Below are 4,844 nucleotides of genomic sequence, written 5' to 3' on the forward strand. Positions count from 1 at the left end.
CAAGATGATAAGATATGATCTTATCTCTTTTCTCTCCGTGTATATATTTTGACAAAGGCGGTGGAGTCTTTTTACTAATATAAAATTCATAGGCGGTGGGTTTAATATTTTAAATACCACCTTTCTTTACTATGAAGATATCACATCCTCATATTTTTAAATAATATAATCCACGTATACTTTACTTCATGTATGCACACACCTAATTCAGATATGCACAACAACATATTTTCACATATATGCATACTACTTATGCATTTTAATTAAGTAATCATGCATGTTGTTACGTAATTCAAATAATAATCACGTATAGGTTACCTCAACTCAGGTTGTTTTAGACCCAGTTATAACATCTTTAGATACGAATAATCAAAACCTACTCTAAATCTTATCTCTAGATACACTTTTAAATGATCAATTTCTTCTCTAAAGGGCATGTTAGTATTATTTTTTATCCATATTTAAGATCTATATTTGTATATAATTATATATTATATTAATCAACAAAAACAACATAAAAATCTCAAAGCAATAAATTGATATAAATTTATAATATAAAAAAATAAGTTCTCAAAACAATCCCCAACATTCAATCAATCCATAAATCCATTTTCTAACATCCGCCCTATACTTCTCGCAAAACTTCATACTCTACCGAGCACCTTCCATCTCTTTTCTAACTTTTGTTACTTTGCATAGATGATGAAGCCTCGTCTGATTGCACGGTGTCTGCAAAAGTGTTAGCTATAATGCAATAATTTCATGTGAACCGCTAACTGTGGCAATTTCCCTCTTTATCTATAACAAGTCAATAAGCCATCAGAATATCTCATTAGCAAAATGAATATTTAAAACCTACATATAATTTCAAGTTTAACATTTTCCTATTTACGCATCATAAAGCAGAAGAATATATTAAACCTGCAGTTATCCTTTTTATACAAAGTCGGCAGACTCCTCAAACAGAATATATGAGCAACAACGCCATAATAATCACACTTGCTTAAAACCTGAAAGAAAACAGTGGTAGAACATTAGTCAAAGTATTAGTCTGTTTCAAACCAAAATCGAACCTAATAAATAGATCGTTACAAGTAAAAAGTGTAATGATTTCAACAATCACAGTCCAAGAATACTCAAAACGCATTGGCCAGGACTTACAATTTATGAGTGCTCAAGCCATTGTCTAGGAACAAAGGAGTAAATAAATAAGTAAAACGTCAAATAATAACAGTTAGGAATTAGGATAATAACATGCATGCAAATGAATCAGAAACTTATCAAATTTAGCTCGTTCTTCAAATTTATCAAATTAAAGAGACCAGAATGCCCCTAAAATACTTGCAATTTAGAATGCTTATCACATAGTGTAGACTAACGCAAATCCAAAAACTTTAAGAAACTTTAAGAATTATAAGATAAAAAGATTTAAAGAATAATACTTTAGAAAACTCCAACCTCCCCTCCCCCCCCTTTTCTAACCATGATAAGATTTTCAAGAATTTGACCGTTTTACTATTTGAAACACCTGAGGGATTTTGAATATTTCTTTGGTCAAAAGTCAATTGTGATGGTTATAGTATGTAAGATAGTATGGTTATAGTATGTAAAAATTTGACCGTTTTACTACTTTGATGGATGATCAACAATCCAATTGTGATGGTTATAGTATGTAAGATAGTGTGTGCATCTGCAGCTGTGTGATCGTGATTAGTATGGGAGAACGTAAAACCTTTAATAACCCGCATGTTCTCAGAAAAGTAGTGTTCTGCTCTTCTAGCTAGATCTGCTTCTAATTTGGACTGCAGAACGTAAATGTTTAAAGAAAGAATAACATATTAGCATGTATTAAGTCAATGGATCACTTTGTACACAGGAAAAGAAAATATATAAAAACAAAGTGTTAAGGAAAAGAAATATATACAAACCTTGTGAGCCATACAGTCTTGTTGTTCAACTGTAACAAAAGTTTAAAGAAATTAGTATGTAAGTGTAAAGAAAATAAATCAAATGCCACAATTCTAACCGTTAGATAAAATAGGCTCAACTTCTTAGTGCATTTCTACCCTATGGTGTATTTTTTAACGAGCAGGTCCTATGATTGCATTAGGGGACCTAAATCGTTAAAAAAGCAACCACAACCAAACTCATTAATTTTCTTAAATAGGGTCGGGATCCGTTAAAAACACCAAACCTCAAGAAGAAAAAATGCAATTCACTCTAATTGTAATGAAAAAAGAACAAAGGTTAAATGTTTAAGTAATTAAACCTATTCCAATAAATGAACTTTATGGAATTTAGGACTCACAACATAGACAAATCAAAAGGCATACTCTGCACCCATATCCTTGCAACATTGGCCAATTATGATCTATCCCAATGGTTGTTGCATGCTTAGTAGGGAATGGCCAAATGAATACTCTCAGTTAAGTTGAAAACATAACACTAGAATTGTTATCCTGATTCTTCTTTGAAAATTCACCGAACAGTGGTATGCAAACATTCTTATTATTGTTATCCCGATTCTTCTTTTCCAACTACGAAATTCATGCATCTAAAAACAGAAAATCAGGTATGACCAATAACAAAGATGCATTTTGGTTATACAAGAAAAGCCTCTAAATATATATATATATATATATATATATATTAATAAAAAAAATTTAATAAAAAAATATTATTTTTTAATGCCGGGACCTTTTGGGACAAACTGTAAGGAATGCATAAAAAATAGTTTAAAGTATGTGATTCAGGGTCAAAATGTCTCTGGTCCAAGCATACTTCATTAGCTGAATCTAACTCTTCAAACATGAGTTAATTAAGATATTCATGAACTTGCCTTGTAATGAGGTATGATGCAACATCAAGCCCCAGCTTCAGATCAGGATCAAAAGAAAACCTACAATCATCAAGAGCAATGGAACTTGGAATGAGCAGGCAGTTTGGAGCAAGGACATGGTCAACCCAACTATAATCACAGAAGTGCTAGGTTAATTGAGAAAAGGGTAGGAGAGAGGGTTGTTGGCATATTTATGCTAAATTTTAAATTGTTCTTTTTCTTTCACAAAATATTGCCTTTTCATTGATTTTATCATTTATTATTTTGGTACTGTTTGTTTAAATAATATACATCTTTCTTTCTCACTAGCATCTGAGCCTTTTTGAGAATTGCTTGGATTGTTATGTATTAAAGGTCTTGTAGAAACTATTTTGGGGTTTTGATCTGTTTGGTTTTAAACTTTGTTGTACATAAATGGAAGTTAATTTTTTTTTGAAGTATATAATATTTATATACGACACATGCAACAAATAAACTCACATACTCTCCTCACCTATGGTGAGGTTTGAACCTCTGACCTCCTAAGAAGTTACAACTGTAAAATGAAAGGAAATTGCAAATGGAACAGAGATGGGAGATCTAGAATCTGTATGCCAACCTACACAGAGGTCCCTGGGGTGAACTCCCTTCTCCAAGCCTTGCTAGAGCCTCAATCGAATTATTCCTTTTTCTACACTCCGACTCCCTGCACACTCCTTATTTTATAAAAAAGCTAATTCTGTTTATGGGCCATGGGCCGTCTAACATAAACTTTCCAAGTAGTGGGATGATTAAGACTAGCTGGGATTAGCTTAGTTGATGTTGTATCATATCATAATATGCATGTGCATGTGACCTGATTATTGGAAGCACATAAGATAGAAGTGGCCCTATGCCAGTTTGTGAGTAAGGTAAATCTTTTTGTTAAAATTTTAGGATTACCCAAAAACTCCTAGTGTGCTAAAGAAGGTAAAACATCCAATGATTTTGAGTCCATGACAGTGTCCTGATTCTTGTTAGGTTGGTTTCTTCATTTTTCCTGGATGGCAATTAGTTTTTCATTTGTTTCATTGCTTACAAACCATGTTAACATATCTTAGCAAACTACATGAATGAAAATGAGAAAGCGAAGCATGAATCATTTTATTAAATACAAGAAACTTACTCCTGTGGAGTAGTCTTTCGCTGCAAGAAGATCAATTGTTTCGTCATTGTAGAGTTCCAAAAAAGTAACTTTCATGCCATAATCAACATTTTCAGCCTCTAGTTTATCAAAAAAATTCAGTCTCATTGTAGAGTTCCATATGGTACATTTACAGCCCTAACCATATGTAAACATTGTGCAATTGAAGCCCTCAAGAACTTCATTCACAATAGGAAAAATCAATACTCCATCTAAATCAACTGGAGAATGAGATAAAAACACATCTAGAAAAAGATATGATAACAAATTCCAAAACAAAGCCAATATTACCCTCTCAAAGTCATGCTGGGGGGGGGTGCAGAAAGTGGTTGTGATTAATAGCTTAAAGTGGGCTTCAACTTAGGCATGTTTATGTGGTTTAAATCAAAATAGGCATGTTATGTTCAAAAGGATTACAGCAGGAACAAGCATTGACTTGATGTATTGTATCTTTTAATGAACCTCAAAATGATATTATGGTGCACAAAATAGTTGAAACAAAACAACAGGACAAAAGTGAAGGGTTATATGCACATTATTCGAAACATAAATGAAATGGACAAAAGTGAAGGGTTATATGTTATTCATATGCACATTTTGATTTCCAAACAGGTAATTTGGGCCGTGACTGCTAAGATCAAGCTTATAACAAGCCATACATGGCCTAAAAATCTTATAAACAACAGTGGATGGAAGTAATAACCTTGTAGCAGCAAGGGCGTGCCCAAGTTCATGTATCGACATAGATGTGATAGAATGCATCAAATGATTTATAACAAGATTAACATCAATTGCATGCTCTAAACCAAACCAAACCCAATATTACCCACTCAAAGTCAGGGG

General features: G+C 32.7%; 1 long non-coding RNA gene across 2 annotated transcripts; it reads right to left on the reverse strand.

The window, feature by feature from the left end:
* Positions 1-573: 573 nt before the first annotated feature.
* On the reverse strand, positions 574-1,963 carry LOC112507913. Of its 2 annotated transcripts, none has more exons than XR_003068581.1 (4): positions 1,929-1,963; positions 1,733-1,802; positions 922-1,010; positions 574-729 (listed from the first exon to the last, which is right to left on the reverse strand). It is a non-coding gene; the product is annotated as an uncharacterized LOC112507913 (long non-coding RNA). The 2 variants fall into 2 exon arrangements; XR_003068580.1 differs by having other exon boundaries at positions 728-798.
* Between the last annotated feature and the right edge of the window lie 2,881 nt (positions 1,964-4,844).

This window comes from Cynara cardunculus (genome assembly GCF_001531365.2).
Source record: "Cynara cardunculus var. scolymus isolate 2C chromosome LG 2, CcrdV1, whole genome shotgun sequence".
NCBI classification, from domain to species: domain Eukaryota; kingdom Viridiplantae; phylum Streptophyta; class Magnoliopsida; order Asterales; family Asteraceae; genus Cynara; species Cynara cardunculus.